This window comes from Ursus maritimus, unplaced genomic scaffold, assembly GCF_017311325.1.
Source record: "Ursus maritimus isolate PB19 unplaced genomic scaffold, ASM1731132v1 scaffold_36, whole genome shotgun sequence".
Classification (NCBI taxonomy): domain Eukaryota; kingdom Metazoa; phylum Chordata; class Mammalia; order Carnivora; family Ursidae; genus Ursus; species Ursus maritimus.
Genome location: NW_024426230.1, coordinates 24,323,422 through 24,343,291, shown reverse-complemented (window position 1 = coordinate 24,343,291; position 19,870 = coordinate 24,323,422).

Sequence of the window (19,870 nt, the reverse complement as noted above, 5' to 3'; positions counted from 1 at the left end):
TGAAGTGGGGAGAGGAAAAGATCAAGAGAAATGAAGAGATGAAGGATCTGAAAGGTCAAGGTTTGTGATTGCTTTCCTGTCAGATGTCTGTTACCATCATTTCACCAAAACTGCACTTGCTAAGATCTCTAGGAAACTCTTCAAGTTGCCCCATTCCAAACTGTACTTGACATAACCTCCAAAAGTAGTCCTTCTAAAACAAAACTGTAGGCCACACTAAAATAGAATTAAACATCACACTCTTGTTTAGAGTCTTTCAGTGTCTCCCCAGATCTCAAGCTCAAGTCCCCATTCTTTAACACGGCTTATATACAGGCCCTTCATGCTCAGAACCTAACTTCCCACCCTTGCTCACTGGCCCCCATGCCCCACAATTCAGCCATGCTAAACTTTTGTCAACTTCCCAAAGGACAAGGCAGTCTATTTCTGTGCTGTGTCTGTGTATTGAGTAGGGAGAAAAAGGCAGAACAAACATTTGCCTCCAATTAACCATTCTTGCCTCTTCCTTAACTGATGAATATTGAAATTAAACCATGCATGGAATTACCCAAATTTAAGACTACATATCCTAGCTTCTTCTGTAGCTGGGTCTGGCCATATGACTAGGTTTTGGCCACTGATATGTAAGAAGTCTGAGAAGGTGTCTTAAAAGGATGAGATATACCTTTCTTTGTGCCTTCTTTTTTCCTACTATCTGGAGTAAAGCTGATGACTAGAGTTCTAGCAGCTATTTTGGACCACAAAAATGAGGGCATCATCGTACAGATGGAAGAGCAAATTGATGGAAAGGGCTGATATCTCTGACAAATTTATGTAGCTGTCATGTGAGGCCTGGTTTGAATCCACCTACGATGGAATATTATTCAGCCATAAAAAAGGAAATCTTGCCATTTGTGGTAATATGGATTGACCTTGAGGGCATTATGCTAAGTGAAATAAGTCAGACAGAGAAAGACAAATGCCATATGATTTCATTTATATGTGGGATCGAAAAACCAAAAAACCAAGCTCATAGATACAGAGAACAGATTAGTAGTTTCCAGAGACGGGGAGTGGGGAGGAGGACAAAATGGATATAGGGGGTCAAAAGGTACAAACTTCCAGTGATAAAATATGTAACTCACGGGAATGTCATTACAGCATGGTGACTATAATTGATAATACAGCATTGCATATTTGAAATTTGCTAAGAGTAGATTTTAAAAGTTCTCAACACAAAAAGCAAAATTTGTAACTATGTATGGTGATGGACATTAACTGGACTTACAATGGAGATTATTTCAAATGTATACAAATAACAAATTGTTATGTTGTACACCTAAAACTAATATGGTGTTATGTCAATTTTACTTCAATAAAAAAAGTTTTATGTGGGTTATATTGATTCATATTAAACATATTGGAAATTAAGACTGAGAAATTTATTTAAAAAATCCCTCTGGACATCTTTATATAGAAGGAATAAACTTTTAATTTGTTTAAACCATTGTTTTTTTTTTTTTTAAAGATTTTATTTATTTATTTATTTGACAGAGATAGAGACAGCCAGTGAAAGAGGGAACACAAGCAGGGGGAGTGGGAGAGGAAGAAGCAGGCTCACAGCGGAGGAGCCTGATGTAGGGCTCGATCCCACAATGCCGGGATCACGCCCTGAGCCGAAGGCAGATGCTTAACCACTGTGCCACCCAGGCGCCTCAAACCATTGTTAATTAAGATTTTGCGGTCACATGCAGCCAAACCTAATCCCAGTGGAGACCAGGAGGTGGTTGGATATTGGGATGGCACGGTGTGGTCTTGACTTTCTAATTTGAACCTAGAGAAGATGTAAGATGCATGCCAATTTGGGGAAGATGGAGAAGACCAAGAAGGGTAGACTAATTCAGTAGTAGCTTTCCTAGATAACAGGGTTAATTTTTTTTTTAAGGTGATCCATCTACAAGGGAAGAACAAAAGTGGAATCCTGAGAGAGAGAAAAGCAGTAGGCTGCAGTGTTGGAATCTCATTAAGCGCAGCAGTTTAATTTTTACATGGACATCCAATGTGATAGTCTCTAGATTCTACTTTTCAAATAATACTAACTTGGCTGCACTTTGACCCTAAAATAAGATTGTCTTAGTCTCATTGAACAAAAGGCAGAATTAGATAATCACACATATGGTATTAGAGGGGTGCCTTCTGGCACTACTGCTCTAACGCTCCCAGTGAATACATGAAATTAGGGTCTTCAGAAGAGAAGCCATAAGGTCTTTGCCCAAAGATAACAGTATCATGGGATATAGACACAAGACAGTGTTTTTCAGATTTTCTTACCTACATAGGAACGGTCACTCACAATGAGGATCTGAAATGAAGAGAAGTCTCAAATAGGTAGTAGAATACATTAAAAGAGCATCTCTGAAGACTCTCTTTGAAAGATCACTTAAGCTTTTTCTTATTTTCTAAGAATACAAAATCTATCAAAAATAACTAGTGGGAATACAACAGTCCAAAAAGTATGGGATGCAGCAAAAGCAGTTCTAAAAGGGAAATTTATTACAATACAGGTCTCCCTAGAGAAACAAGAAAAATCTCAAACAGTCTAACCAGGGACACCTGGGTGGCTCAGTCAGTTAAGTGTCTGCCTTTGGCTCAGGTCATGATTTCCAGGTCCTGGGATCGAGCCCTGCATCTGGCTTCCTGCTCAGTAGGGAATCTGCTTCTTTCTCTCTCTCTCCCTCTGCCTCTGCCCAGCACTCATTCTCTCTCTCAAATAAATAAAATCTTAAAAAAAAAAAAATCTAACCTTACACCTAAAGGAACTAGAAAAGAACAAATTCCAAAGTTAGTAGAAAGAAGAAAATAATAAAGATCTCAGAGGAAATAAATGAGGATAAATAAATAAAAACAATAGAAAACATCAATGAAACCAGGTGCAGGTTGTTTGAAAAAATAAAATTGATAAACCTTTAGCCAGACTCAAGAAAAAGATGGAAGACCTAATAAATAAAATCAGAAATACATGAGAACTAACAGCAAACACCACAGAAATACACAGGATAAGAAACTACTACAAAAATTATAGGCCAACAAATTAGACAACCTAGAAGAAATGGATAAATTCCTGGAAATATACAATCTTCCAAAACTGAATCAGGAAGAAGTAGAAAATATGAACAGACCAATTATTAGTAATGAAACTGAATTGATAATTGAAACACTCCCATCAAACAAAAATCCAGGACCAGATGGATTTATAGGCAACTTCTACCACACATTTAAAGAAAAATCAATATCTATTCTTCTTAAACTATTACAAAAAATAGAAGAGGAAGGAAAACTTCCAAATACATTCTACGAGGCCAGTGTTACCCTGATACCAAAATCAGACAAAGATAATCTCCTCCCCCCAAAAAACTACAGGCCAATATCCATGATGAACATAGATGCAAAAATCCTCAAAAATATTAACAGACAGAATCCAGCAATACATTAAAAGGATCATTCACCACAATCAAATGGGGTTTATTCCAGGGATACAGATATAGTTCAATATCTGCAAATCAATCAAAGTGGTACACCACATTAACAAAATGAAAGATAAAAAAATCACGTATGATCAACTCAACTGATGCAGAAAAAACATTTGACAAAATTCAACATCTGTTCATGATTAAAAAAAAAAAACTCTCAACAAAGTGGGTTTAAAGAGAACACACCTCAACATAATAAAGGCCATATACGACAAACCCGCAGTAAACTCATAACCAATGGTGAAAAATTGAGAGCTTTCCCTTCAAGGTCAAGAACAAGACAAGGATGTCTTCTCTCACCACTTTTATTCAATATACTACTGGAAGTCCTAGCCACAGCAATCAGACAAGAAAAAGAAATAAAAGGCATCCAAATTGGTGAGAAAGAAGTAAAACTTTCCCTATTTGCAGATGACATAATACTATATATAGAAAATGGTAGAGACTCCACCAAAGAACTTTAGAAGTAACAAATGAATTCAGTGAAATTTCAGGATAAAAAATTAATATACAGGATTCTGTTGCATTTCTATACACTAATAATGAAGTAGCAGAAAGAGAAGTTAAGAAAACAATTTCACTGACAATTGTGCCAAAAATAATAAGATACCTAGAAACAGACTTAACCAAGGAGGTAAAAGACCTGTACTCTGAAGACTATAAAACACTGACGAAAGAAATTGAAGATGACACAGACAAATGGAAAGATATTCCATCCTCATGGATTAGAACAAATATTGTTAAAATGCCATACTACCCAAGCAATCTACAGATTCAATATAATCCCTATCAAAATGCCAATAGCATTCTTCACAGAACTAGAACAAATAATCCTGAAATTTGTGTGGAACTACAAAAGACCCTCAATAGCCAAAGCAATCTTGAAAAAGAACAAAACTGGAAGTATGACAATCCCAGATTTCCAGATACACTACAAAAGCTATAATAATCAAAACAATATCATACTGGCACAAAAACATATGCAAAATTCAATGGAACAGAGTAGAGAGTCCAGAAATAAACCCATGATTTTATGGTCAATTAATCTATGCCAAAGGAGACAAGAATATACAATGAGGCAAAGACAGTCTCTTCAATAAATGGTGCTGAGAAAACTGGACAGCCACATGCAAAAGAATGAAACTGGACCACTTTCATACACCATACACAAAAATAAACTCAAGACGGATTAAAGACCTAAATGTAAGACCTGAAACTGTAAAAGTCCTAGAAGAAAACATACGCAGTAATCTCTTTGATGTAGGCCTTCTCATTTTTCTAGATATATCTCCTGAGGTAAGGGAAACAAAAGTGAAAATAAACTATTGGGACTCCATCAAAATTAAAAGCTTTGCACAGTGAAGGAAACTCTCAACAAAACTGAAAGGCAATCTACTGAATGGGAGAAGGTTTTTGCAAATGATTTATCCTGTAAGGGTTAATATCCAAAATATGTAAAGAACTTAACACCATAAAAACTCCCAAATAATCCAATTAAAAATGGGCAGAGGACCTGAACAGACATTTTTCCAGAGAAGTTATACAGACAGCAAACAGACACACGAAAAGATGCTCAACATCACTAATCATCAGGGAAATGCAAACCAAAACCACAATGAGAGCAGTGCCTGGGTGGCATAGTCAGTTAGGTGTCCGACTCTTGGTTTCAGCTCAGGTCATGATCTCATGGGTTGTGGGATCAGTCCCACATCTGGCTCCACGTTCACCACAGAGTCTGCTTGAAAGGTTCCCTCCCTCTGCCCTTCCTCCTGCTTGCTCTCTCTCTCTCTCAAAATAAATAAATAAATCTTTTAAAAAACCACAGTGAAATACCACCTGACATCCAGCAGAATGGCTAGTATCAAAAAGACAACAAATAACAAGTATGGTGAGGATGTGGAGAAAAAGGAATCCTTGTGCACTGTTGGTGAGAATGTAAATTATTATAGCTACTATGAAAAACAGTATGGAGTTTCCTCAAAAAATTAAACATAGAAATACCATATTATCCAGTAATTCCACTACTAGGTATTTCCCTAAAGAAAACAAAAACACTAATTCAAAAAGACATATGCACCCCTTTGTTTACTGCAGCATTATTTACAATAGCCAAGATACAGAAACAACCCAAGTGCCCATCCATAGATGAATAGATAAATATGTGGTATTTATATACACAGTAGAATAGTACTCAGCCATAAAAAAGAATGAGTTCTTGCATTTGCAACCATATGGATGGACCTTGAGGGCATTATGCTAAGTGAAGTAAGTCAGACAGAGAAAGACAAATACCATGTGATTTCACTTATATGTGGAATCTCAAGAACAAACAAAAAAAAGCAGAAATAGACCTATAAATACAGAGAACAGATTGGTGGTTTCCAAAGGGGAGGGGTGAGGGCATGGGCAAAGGGGGTAAAGAGGAGTAGGAAGTACAGGTTTCTGGTTTAAAAAAAAAAAAGTGGATTTTCGTTTCACTCCCCTCTCCCAGTTCAACAACTCCCACTTCCCTAGGGCTGCTTTATTGGCTGAGGGATTGTCCACCGAAATCTATAAATGAGACAAGAATGCTCTATATGTTTTTCTTTAGGACACTGTCTCCTAGCTATGACACCACAGATCTCAGCTCATCACTACTAATGGACCAAGAGGCCAATCCCAAGTAGGAGGCTATAATTAAACCCAGACTAGTCACTCCTTGTTATAGTCATCTACTTAATTCCTAGCCACCCCTTATTGATGTGGTCCATGGTCTTCCTCTCTCTACCCCTTCTATCACCATTCTTAGCACTTTTTAAATCTCATAGTTGATATATCCAAGTCATGTGGCCTCATCTTTTCCTCCATCTTACCTTCTCATCACAAATAATTTCACCATATCTTAAATTTTTACTTCAAGTATCCAACTATTTGAATATTTTTCTTCTTCTTTACTTTTAAAGGCCCTTTCCTCCATCCACTGGCTCCACCACTCTTTCAATGACCATCACAATCCCTACACCTACCTCATGTCTTCATTTATCTTTTTACCCAGCTTATCTTCCATGATCCATCACCATAATCACTCCTATGAAAACAGTTTGCTTGAACCTATCTACCTTCATTTTACCCATTTGGCACAACCAAACCCTGGTTAAACCCAAGTCTCCCCCTATTATGTTCTAGCAATTATACCAGAACAAGTGAAAGTGACTGGACAAAAACAAACTGCTGCTCCACTTGGTCTCACTTTAAATTTACCAACACCAATATCAAGTGAGCCTTCAGCATTGCTTAGCAATTCCATTGCATTTCTTTAGAAATTTGATTTCCTATTATCTAAGAAAATGGTTTTCACATGTTCTCTCTATTCAAATCTCCAATATCCCATCCATCTTCCTTACTCTCAACAAAAACTTAATTCTCTGAGAAATTAAAAAGAATCATAAGAAGACGACCTCATTTACCCACCACCAACTCTACCCAGCCCCCTGCATTTCTACCAATATTTTTACAATTAATGAACTGTCTCTGTTCCCCAGGCCAACATCTTTGTGAACTGGATCTTGTCCCTTCTCACCTTCTCCAGGATGTTTTCCTGCAATTATTCCTTCTTTCTTACATTCCCAAGTATCTTTTCTCTGTTGTTCCCATAAGTATCTCTCCCTTTCTCCATGATTCTTCAGAGGTCCCTGGGAAAAAGTGAGCAGTTTCATTCACAATTTCTCTATTAAATTTATTTTGTCTTGGACAGGCCAGGAATAGCTATTAGATCTTCATTTATTTTAGGATTCCACACAATTCTACTTTTTTTTCTTCTAGTACAAAGATTTCTCTTCTTGGCAGAGAAGACAGAAGCAAAGCAGGCACATGACACTATCATTTGCACATCTCCTCTTCAGATGTCCGATTTCTCAGATCATAAATTTTTAAGAAATCCTCTGATTGTCTTTAGCATATTTGCAAGTCCAAGCTCATTTTAAAAATTCTTGGTACTATTGGAGCTCCTGGGTGGCTCATTCGGTTGACCGCCTGACCCTTGATCTCAGTTCAGGTCTTGATCTTGGGGTCATTAGTTTAAGTCCTTCATTGGGCTCCACACTGGGGGGATGGAGTCTACTTTAAAAAAATTCTTTATACATTATTCCAGGCCTATGTGACATTTGTATATTCTTATTTGATTATAGTCTTATCTTTTCATCTTTTGCACAGTTTTTTTTAACACCTGAGCTCAAGGAAAATCTCCCTCTTCAACCATTCAAGATTTAAATAGTTCTTCTGTTACTTTCTTTGAAAGTATTTGCATTTGTACTTTCAGATTTTGCGAGTTTGAGATTCTTTTTTATTCCTCTTTCTTTCCAAGATTTCATGCCATGTAACACTGCTCTTTTGTGAAATACACTTTTTACAGTCTTGGCAATACATCTGACTATGTCTAATTTTTCTCTCCATAACTATTATAATTCTCTCTCTAACATCAGTCAGTTTTCCTGGTTCCCATCACTGGCTTTTGCCAACAATTCCTCTTTATTGCTTGGAATTTAGTACAGAGTAACAATCCCCCTACTTGTTGTTTCTGTCTTCTTGGTTATTTTAACCATTGGTTCACATTTCTTTTGGTCATCTAACTTGGACTAAATACCACTGCCATTACGTTGTTTTTATTTCCAGAGGACATTGTGACATAAATATTTATATATTTTTTCAGATGAAAAATGGAGATTCAGAGAAATAAAGTAACTTAGGTAGTATTTTACTTACTTGATCTTATATTATGTACAATATATTATTCTAGAAGCTAGAAATATGAACAAAACACAAAGTCCTTGGGATTTTTTAATATTGTAGGAAAGAGACAATCTGGCAGAAGATAGCTTTACAAAAACTGAATGTACTGAGAATAGAAAGTGGGTGGTCCAGACAGTAATACTGGAATATATCAGAAGACGTCATATTATCTGACAAATTGGACGTCTACTATAAATTCGATGATTGGAATTTATAAGGAACACAAACTAAGGGCACACTAGAGAGAGAAACATGGAGTCTAGCGTATCAGCAAGTTTCACCACAGTAAGGACAAAGTCAGGAATCTCTCATACAGCTTCTTACTGTAAGAAGCAATATAGGTACAATTAGTTGTAGCAAGGTGGTTTAGAGAATTAAGTCAGAAAATTCTAAGATGGAGAAAAATCTGAATTTAAATTCTCACCATGTCACCTACTAGTTGTATAGATTTGAAAGAGTTACTTAATACTTAAGCTCTCAGACCTTGATTTACTGCATTTGTAAAATGGGAATAAGACGTTCATCTTATAAGACTTGTGAGGTCACATTCAGATATACTTAACATAGTACCTGGCACAATAAAAGTTAAATATGTATCAGCAGTTTTCAAAGTCTAGTCCATGGAAACAAGGAGTCCCCGAGATCCATTTCAGAGGGTCCCTGAAGTTAAATGATGCATTTCTTAATACTTTATTTGCCTTTTTAACTATGGTGGCATTTGCACTGACTGTGTAAAAGCAACGGTGGGTTAAAACTTATGGCATCTTAGTATGAATCAAAACAGTAGCACGAAACTATCCTATGCCAACAGTCATTATAATTCTCGCTACCACATACTCTCAATGCGGAAGGGATAAAAGCCAGTTAAGGATTTCCTCAGTCCTTGATGAAGTAATAAAAACTTAATTTTATCCAAGCTTGACCCTTCCATATACATCTTTTTAATATTCTGTGCAATGAATCAGGAAGTACCCATAAAAAACTTCATACCAAAAAAAATGATGGTTATCTCAATGAAAAGAATTTATGTGATTCTTTGAGTATGTGAAACTAACTGCTTTTCTCATGAAACACCATTTTTACCTGAAAGAATGATGGGCATCAATAGTAAAACAACAATTTGATTAAAAAATGGGCAAAGTAGGGCCACCTGGGTGGCTCAGTTGTAAAGCATCTGCCTTTGGCTCAGGTCATGATCCCGGGGTCCTGGGATTGAGTCCAGCATCGGGCACCCTGCTCAGAGGGAAGCCTGCTCCTCCCTCTCCCACTCCCCCTGCTGGTGTTCCCTCTTTTGCTGTGTCTCTCTGTCCAATAAATAAATAAAATCTTTAAAAAAAAAAGGGGCAAAGTACACAGAATAGACATTTTTCCAAAGAAAACATTCAAATGGCTAACAGTTAAATGAAAAGGCATTCAACATTATTTAATCATCAGGGAAATGCAAATCAAAACCACAATGAAGTGGACATGATGCCAACATCAATTTATTACAAAAACTCTCAATAAAACAAGTACAGAGGGAATGTACCTCAACATAGTGAAGGCCATAGATAATAAGCTCATAGCTACCATCATACTCAATGGTGAAAAGCCACAAACTCATTCTCTAAGATTAGGAACAAGACAGGGATGCCGCTTTCACTCAACATAGTATTGGAAGTCCTAGCCAGAGCTATTAGGCAAAAATAAGAAACAAGTAAGAAATAAAAAGCATCCAAATTGAAAAGGAAGGTATAACTATTTGCAGACAGCAGGATATGCAATACCCTAAGTACTACACAAAAAAACTTACAGCTAATAAATTAACTTAGAAAAGGTGCAGGACACAAAATTAGCACACAAATTTTGTTGGTTTCTCTACACTAATAACAGACTTTCAGAAAGAAAAATTAAGAAAACGATCCCAATTACATCAAAAACAATAAAATACCTAGAAATAAATTTAACTAAGGAGGTGTAAGGTCGGTACACTGAAAACTAGAAGACACTGATTAAAAAAAAATTGAATACAAGACAAATGAGTAAAAAGATATTCCATGCTGATGGATTGGAAGAATATTATTAAAATTTCTATACTACCCAAAGCAATCTACAAATTCAATGCAATCCCTATCAAAATCCCAATGGCATTTTTCTCAGAAGTAAAACTAATAATACCAAAATCTGTATGAAACCAAAAAGACCCCAAATAACCAAAGCAATCCTGAGAAAGAACAACAAAGCTGGAAGCATCATGCTCTCTGATTTCAAACTATATTACAAAGCTAATAAATACAAACTGGTAATGGCATAAAGATATACAGATCAGTGGAACAGAACAGAGTCCAGAAATACACCCACACATATATGGTCAATTAATTCATAACAAAGGAGTCCAGAATATTGTCTCTTCAATAAATGATACTAGGAAAATTGGAGAGTCACGTACAAAAAAATGAAAAGGGACCACTACCTTACAAAAATCAACTCAAAATGGATTGAAAACCTGAACATAAGATCATAAAATTCCTAGAAGTAAATGGGAGGTAAGCTCCTTGAATCAGTCTTGGTGATGATTTTTTGAGTATGACACCAAAAGCAAAAGCAAGAAAAGCAAAAATAAACAAGTGGGACTACATCAAACTAAAAAGCTTCTGAACAGCAAAGGAAATCATCAACAAAATGAAAAGTCAATCTTATAAGTGAGAGAAAAATAATTGCAAATGATTTATCTGATAAGAGGCTAATATCCAAAATATATAAAGAACTCGTACAACTCAATAGCAAAAACCAAAGCCCCAATTAAAAAAAACGAGAACTCTGGATTTTTCAATTTTTTTTTCAATGAACATGTTATAAGATTTCTACAGCCAGAACTTGTTTTTCTTCCTTCCTTTTAGAGACCAAATGGCAGGAGAGAAAACTAGAAAGACAACCAAATGACCAAGATTTGGGGAATTCTATTGCATGAGAGTTGACCCAAATTAACTGAAATCCCACATTTTATGTGGCAAAGGTTAAATGAAATGTCAGTAGTATTAGCTGCAATATCTTAAGTGACAAACAACAAATAAAGGTAAATAAATTATGTAACTGATATTTCAATATACAATGGAATATTACTCAGCTATCAGAAAGAACGAGTTCTCAACATTTGCTACAACATGGACGGCACTGGAGGAGATAATGCTAAGTGAAATAAGTCAAGCAGAGAAAGACAACTATCATATGATTTCTCTCATCTATGGAACATAAGAACTAGGATGATCGGTAGGGGAAGAAAGGGATAAAGAAAGGGGGGTAATCAGAAGGGGGAATGAAACATGAGAGACTATGGACTATGAGAAACAAACTGAGGACTTCAGAGGGGCGGGGGGTGGGGGAATGAGATAGACCGGTGATGGGTAGTAAGGAGGGCACGTATTGCATGGTGCACTGGGTGTTATACACAACTAATGAATCATCGAGCCTTACATCGGAAACCGGGGATGTACTGTATGGTGACTAACATAATATAATAAAAAATCATTAAAAAAAATAAATTATGTAACTGATACTTCAAAATAAAATAATTAAAAAATTAAAAGTGGCAAAAGATCTTAATAGACATTTTTCCAAAGAAGACATTGGTTAGCCAGCAGGTACAGGAAAGATGAAATTCATATCATTAATTACAAGGGAAATGCAAGTCAAATTACAGTATCACCTCACACTTGTTAGAATACATACCCCCCACAGGAATATTATTCAGCCATAAGAAAGAATGAAATGTTGCCACCTGTGACAACATGGGTGGACCTGGAGGGCATTGTGCTGTGAAGGGAGTCAGACAGAGAAAGACATGCTGTATTATTTCTCTTATATGTGGAATCTTAGTGGGGAAGAACAGAAGAGTGGTTGCAAGAGGCAGGGGGTGAGGGTCAGAGAAATGAGTGAATGGTTTCTGTTTTTTTGGTTTTTTTTTTTAATTAAATTTTAAAAAATTTCAGAAACACCATGAGGTATCATCTCCCACTTGTTAGAGTGGCTATCATCAAAAAGACAATAGTAAAGGTTTGCAAGGATATAGAGAACTGCTGGTGGGAATGTAAATTTGGTGCACTCACTTTTAAAAACAATACAGATGTTCCTCAAAAAATTAAAACTAGATGGAATGGAAAGACCAAAAACAGGAGTTAGAAAAGCAGGAAGCACAAAAGCAGTAAAATCAAGTATTATCTATAAAAATCAGTCAAGGGATTCACAAAACAAAAGGATGTGAAGTATGACACAATATACCTAAAAATGGGGGGAGAGGGAAGAAAAAGTTTAGTGCTTTTTTATATATTGATGTAAATATATAGAAACATATATACATACAATTTTGAGAGAGGGCGTGGGGGTCGAGGGGCAGAATGAGAAAGACAATCTTAAGCAGACTCCACACCCAGCATGGAGCCTGATGCAGGGCTCGATATCATAACCCTGAGATCATGACCTGAGCCAAAATCAAGAGTTGGACACCTAACCCAGTGAGCCACCTAGGTGCCCCTATATTAAAATATTTATTTCAAGTTTTTATTTAAATTCTAGTTAGTTAACACATAAAAATTGGTTTCAGGTGTAGAAGTTAGTGATTCATCATTTGCATATCACACCCAGTGGTCATCACAACAAGTACCCTCCTTAATGCCCATCACCCATTTAGCCCATCCCCCACCCACCTCTCTCCGTCAACTCTCAGTTTGTTCTCTATGGCTAAGAGTCTCTTAGCTGTCTCTCTCCCTCTTGCTCTTTTTTTCCCCTTCCCCATGTTCATCTGTTTTGTTTCTTAAATTCCACTTGAGTGAAATTATATGGTATTTGTCTTTCTCTGTCTTATTTTGCTTAGCATAATACACTCTAGCTCCAACCACGTCACTGCAAATGGCAAGATTTCATTCTTTTTAATGGCTGAGTAATATTCCATCATATATATACTACATCTTCTTTATCCATTTATCAGTTGATGGACATTTGAGCTCTTTCCACACTTTAGCTATTGTTGATAATGCTGCTATAAACATGTGCCCATCTGAATCAGTATTTTTGTATCCTCTGGGTAAATACCCAGTAGTGCAATTGCTGGATCATGGGGTAGTTCTATTTTTAACTTTCTGAGGAACCTCCATACTGTTTTCCAGAGTGGCCACACCAGTTTGCAGTCCCACCAACAGTGTAAGAAGCTTCCCCTTTCTCTATATCCTCACCAGTATCTGTTGTTTCCCGTGTTCATTTTAGCAATTCTGACAGGTGTGTGGTGGTATTTCATGTGGTTCTGATTTGTATTTCCCTGATGATGAGTGATGTTGAACATCTTTTCATGTGTCTGTTAGCCATCTGGATGTCTTCTCTGGAAAAATATCGATTCATGTCTTCTGCTCATTCCTTAACTGGATTATTTGTTTTGGGGGAGTTGAATTTGATAAATTCTTTATAGATTTTGGATACTAACCCTTTATCAGATACATCATTTGCAAATATCTTCTCCCATTCCATAGGTTGTCTTTTAGTTTTGTTTCCTTGCTATGCTGAAGCTTTGTAACTTGATCAAGTCCCAGTAGTTCATTTTTGCTTTTGTTTCCCTTGCCTCCGGCAATGTTTCTAGTAAGAATTTGCTGCAGCTGAGGTCAAAGGGGTTGCTGCCCGTGTTCTCCTCTAGGAGTTTGACGGTTTCCTGTCTCACGTTTAGGTCTTTCACCCCTTTTGAGCTTATTTTTGTGTATAGTGTAAGAAATTGGTCCAGTTTCATTCTTCTGCCTGTGGCTGTCCAGTTTTCCCAACACCATTTATAGAAGAGTCTAGCTTTTTTCTTCTTTTTTTTTTTTTTTAAAGAATTTGTTTGACAGAGAGAGAGAGTACACAAGCAGGCCAAGTGTCAGGAAGAAGGAGAAGCAGGCTCCCCGCTGAGCAGAGAGCCCGTCGTGGGGCTGGATCCCAGACCCTAGGATCATGACCTGAGTCTACGGCAGATGCTTAACTGACTGAACCACCAGGCACCCCGAGACTACCTTTTTTCCATTGGGTATTCTTTCCTGCTTTGTTAAAGATTAGCTGACCATATAGTTCTGGGTCCATTTCTGGGTTTTCTTTTCTGTTCCATTGATTGATGTGTCTGTTTTAGTGCCAATACCATACTATCTTGATGATTACAGCTTTGTAATACAGCTTGAAGTCCGGAATTGTGATGCCTCCAACTTTGCTTTTCTTTTTCAGGATTGCTTTGGCTATTCTGGGTCTTTTGTGGTTCCTTACAAATTTTAGGATTGTTTGTTCTAGCTCTGTGAAAAATACTGGTAGTATTTTGACAGGGATTGCATTAAATGTGTACATTGCTTTGGGTAGTATAGACATTTTAACAATATTTCTTCTCCCAACCCATGAGCATGGAACATTTTTCCATTTTTTGTGTCTTCTTCAATTTCTTTCGTAAGTGTTCTACAGTTTTCAGAGTAGAGATCTTTTACCTCTTTGGTTAGACTTATTCCTAGGTATTTAATGGCTTTTGGTGCAACTATAAATGGGATCAATTCTTTGATTTCTCTTTCTGCTGAAGGGGGGGAAGACGGCAGAGGAGTAGGGGACCCTATTTCAACCGGTCCCCTGAATCGGGCTGGATATCTACCAGACCATCCTGAACACCCAATAAATTAGCCTGACATGTAAGAAGATACATCTGGATCTCTACGATCAGAACATCTCTGGTGCTTGGTCTCAAGGTATGAAGGGGGGAGCCGAGAGTCTGCGGGCAGATATCGGAAGATAAATGGAAGGGGGAGGGAGCCGCCGCGTTCATGCGCCGGGAAGGCAGAAGCCTCCTGCGCTGGGGGGTGGGTCACACTAGCAGACCAGTAGCAGCGGGGAAACCAGACTGAAACCTGTAGCTTGGGAGTGCGCGTGTAAACCGGGGGCGGCTGGCGATTTTAGAAGCACAAAGGGCAGAGACGTGCCCAGCCCTAGGACTGAGGACTAGGGGAGCAGCTGTGGGGTGCACAGCCCAGGACTCTGCGGGTTTTTAGCAGCATGACAGAAATGAAGTCATTGTGGCCTGGAGAGCTAAGAGCAGTCGGTGATCTCTCTGTTCTGAGACAAAGGTTTAGATACGGTCACTGCTGCTCTGACTCTCAGAAGAGACACAAAGGGGCGCCTGGGTGGCACAGCGGTTGAGCGTCTGCCTTCGGCTCCAGGTGTGATCCCGGCGTTATGGGATCGAGCCCCACATCAGGCTCTTCCACTATGAGCCTGCTTCTTCCTCTCCCATTCCCCTGCTTGTGTTCCCTCTCTCGCTGGCTGTCTCTCTCTCTGTCGAATAAATAAAATCTTTTAAAAAATTAAAAAAAAAAAAAAGAAGAGACACAGAAAGCCACCAGGGAAAGCTACCAGAGAACAAAAGACCCCCCAAAAACTGGTTCTCACTAAGCCCATCCTCCCCCCCCACAGGGGGCAGGGAAACTCTATCCAAACAGGGTTGCCTGAGTATCAGCGCGTCAGGCCCCTTCTCCAGACGGAAGGCTGAAAGAACAAGAAGCCCACATCCCTAAGGTCCCTATAAAACAGGTGCATCTTGCTTGGGTGCTGACAATAATTTGGACTCTGTACATCCCTGCAACCACACCTCATCAGAATGACAAAGAGGAGGAACCTCCAACAAAGGAAAGAAACAGAGACTGTGGCCTCTGCCACAGAACTAATGGATATGGATATAACGAAGATGATAGAAATGGATTTCAGAGTAACAATTATCAAGATGATACATAGGCCTGAGAAAAATATTAATGAAAATACAGAAGCTCTAAGGGCTGCAATGAGAACGAATCTGGCAGAAATTAAGAATTCTATGAATGAAATGCAGTCTAAACTGGATGCTCTGACTGCCAGGGTAAAAGAGGCAGAAGAACGAATTAGTGAGTTAGAGGATGAGATGATAGAAAAGAAGGAAAGAGAGGTAACATGAGGGGGAAAACTCCAATTTCATGAAAAAAAAAAAAAAAGCTTCGGGAGATTACTGACTCAATGAAACGTTCCAAAGTCAGAATTATTGGGATCCCCGAGGGGGGTGGAAAAAGAGAGAGGTCTAGAAGAGATATTTGAACAAATTGTAGCTGAGAACTTCACTAATCTGGCAAAGGAAACAAGCATTCATGTCCAAGAGGCAGAGAGGACCCCTCCCAAGATCAATGAGAACAGACCAACACCACGACATGTAATAGTACAATTCGCAAATCTTAGATCCAAGTTAACAATCTTGAAAGTGGTGAGAGGGAAGAGATTCCTTATGTACAGAGGGAGGAATATCAGAATAATGTCAGACCTGTCTACAGAGACGTGGCAAGCCAGAAAGGGCTGGAAAGACATATTCAGAGCACTAAGTGAGAAGAACATGCAGCCAAGGATCCTTTACCCAGCAAGGCTGTCATTCAGAATTGATGGAGAGACAAGGAGCTTCCAAGACCGGCAGAAACTGAAAGAATATGTGACCACCAAGCCAGCCCTACAAGAAATATTAAGGGGGAGTTCTATAAAAGTAGAAAGACCCCAAGTGTGATATAGAACAGAAATTTACAGAGACAATCTATAGAAACAAGGACTTCACAGGCAACATGATGACATTAAAATCATCTCTCTCAATAATCACTCTCAATGTGAATGGCCTAAATGCTCTCGTAAAACAACACAGGGCTGCAGACTGGATAAAAAGACATGACCCATCCATATGTTGTCTACAAGAGACTCACTCTGAACCTAAAGATACATCCAGACTGAAAGTGAAGGGGTGGAGAACCATTTTTCATGCCAACAGACCTCAAAAGAAAGCTGGGGTAGCAATTCTCATATCAGACAAATTAGATTTTAAGCTAAAGACTGTTGTTAGAGATACAGAAGGACACTATATTATTCTTAAAGGGTGTATCCAACAAGAGGATCTAACAATTATAAATATCTATGCCCCTAACAGGGGAGCAGCCAACTACAGAAGCCAACTGTTAATCAGAATAAAGTGACATATAGATAATAATACGTTAATAGTAGGGGACCTCAACACTCCATTCTCAGCAATAGACAGATCATCTAAGCAGAAAATCAACAAAGAAACAAGAGCTTTGAATGACACACTGGACCAGATGGACCTCATAGATATATACAGAACATTCCACCCTAAAACAACAGAATACTCATTCTTTTTGAACACACATGGGACGTTCTCCAGAATAGACCATATACTGGGTCACAAAACAGGTCTCAATCGATACCAAAAGACTGAAATTATTCCCTGCATATTCTCAGACCACAATGCTTTGAAACTGGAACTCAATCACAAGGAAAAATTTGGAAGAAACTCAAACACCTGGAAACTAAGGACCATCCTGCTTAAGAATGTTTGGGTAAACCAGGAAATTGAAGAAGAACTTACGCAATTTATGGAAACCAATGAGAATGAAAACACATCGATCCAAAATCTATGGGACACTGCAAAGGCAGTCCTTAGGGGGAAATACATAGCCATCCAAGCCTCACTCAAGAGAATAGAAAAATATAAACGCAGTCCTTATACTCACACTTTAAAAAGCTGGAGATGGAATGAAAGAACAGGCCTAAGCCACGCACGTAAAGACAACTAATTAAGATTACAGCAGAGATCAATGAATTAGAAGCCAGAAATAGGGGTGCCTGGGTGGCACAGTGGCTAAGCATCTGCCTTCAGCTCAGGGCGTGATCCCGGCGTTATGGGATTGAGCCCCACATCAGGCTCCTCCGCTATGAGCCTGCTTCTTCCTCTCCCACTCCCCCTGCTTGTGTTCCCTCTCTCGCTGGCTGTCTCTATCTCTGTCAAATAAATAAATAAAATCTTTTAAAAAATGGCAAAAATACAGTAGAGCAGATTGACAAAACTAGAAGCTGGTTCTTTGAAAGAATTAATAAGATTGGAAAGCCACTGGCCAGACTTATTCAAAAGAAAAGAGTAAGGACCCAAATTAATAAAATTATGAATGAAAAGGGAGAGATCACGACTAACACCAGGAAATAGAAACAAGCATTAGAAACTATTATCGACAACTATATGCCAATAAATTAAGCAACCTGGAAGAAATGGATGCCTTCCTGGAAACCTATAAACTACCAAGACTAAAACAGGAAGAAATTGACAATCTAAATAGACTGATAACCAGTGAAGAGATTGAGGAAGTGATCAAAAACCACCCAAAAAACAAGAGTCCAGGGCCTGACGGATTCCCTGGGAAATTCTACCAAACATTCAAAGAAGAAATAATACCTATTCTCCTGAAGCTGTTTCAAAAAATAGAAACAGAGGTAAAACTACCAAACTCATTCTATGAGGCCAGCATTACCTTGATCCCAAAACCAGGCAAAGACCCCATCAAAAAGGAGAATTATAGACTGATATCCCTGATGAATATGGATGCCAAAATTCTCAACAAGATCCTAGCTAATAGGATCCAACAGTACGTTAAAAGGATTATCCATCATGACCAAGTGGGATTCAATCCTGGGATGCAAGGGTGGTTCAACATTCACAAATCAATCAGTGTGATAGAACACATTAATAAGAGAAGAGACAAGAATCGTATGGTCCTCTCAATTGATGCAGAAAAAGCTTTTGACAAAATACAGTGTCCTTTCCTGATTAAAACTCTTCAGAGTGTAGGGATAGAAGGTACATTCCTCAATTTCATAAAAACCATCTATGAAGAGCCTACAGCAAATATCATTCTCAATGGGGAAAAGCTGAGAGCCTTTCCCTTAAGATCAGGAACATGACAAGGATGCCCACTCTCACCATTATTGTTCAACATAGTACTAGAAATCCTAGCAACAGCAATCAGACAACAAAAAAGAATAATATCTATTCCAATTGGCAAAGAAGAGGTCAAACTCTCTCTCTTCACAGATGACATGATACTTTATGTGGAAAACCCAAAAGACTCCACCCTCAAATTACTAGAACTCATACAACAATTCAGTAATGTGGCAGGATACAAAATCAATGCATAGAAATCAGCTGTATTTCTATACACAAACAATGAGACTGAAGAAAGAGAAATTAGGGAATTGATTCCATTTACGATAGCACCAAAAACCATAAGATACCTCGGAATAAACTTAACCAGAGAAGTAAAGGATTTATACTCTAGAAACTACAGAACACTGATGAAAGACATTAAAGAAGACACAAAAAGATGGAAAAACATTCCATGCTCATGGATCAGAAGAAAAAACATAGTTAAAATGTCTATGCTACCCAGAGCAATCTACAGTTTCAATGCCATCCCGATCAAAATACCAATGACATTTTTCAAAGTGCTGAAACAAACAGCCCTTAAGTTTGTGTGGAATCAGAAAAGACCCCGAATTGCCAAGGAAATGTTGAAAAAGAAAAACAAAGCTGGGGGCATCACATTGCTTGATTTCAAGCTATACTACAAAGCTGTGATCACAAAGAGAGCATGGTACTGGCACAAAAACAGACACATAGACCAATGGAACAGAATACAGATTCCAGAAATGGACCCTCGACTCTATGGTCAACTAATCTTTGACAAAACAGGAAATAACATCCAATGGAAAAAAGACAGTCT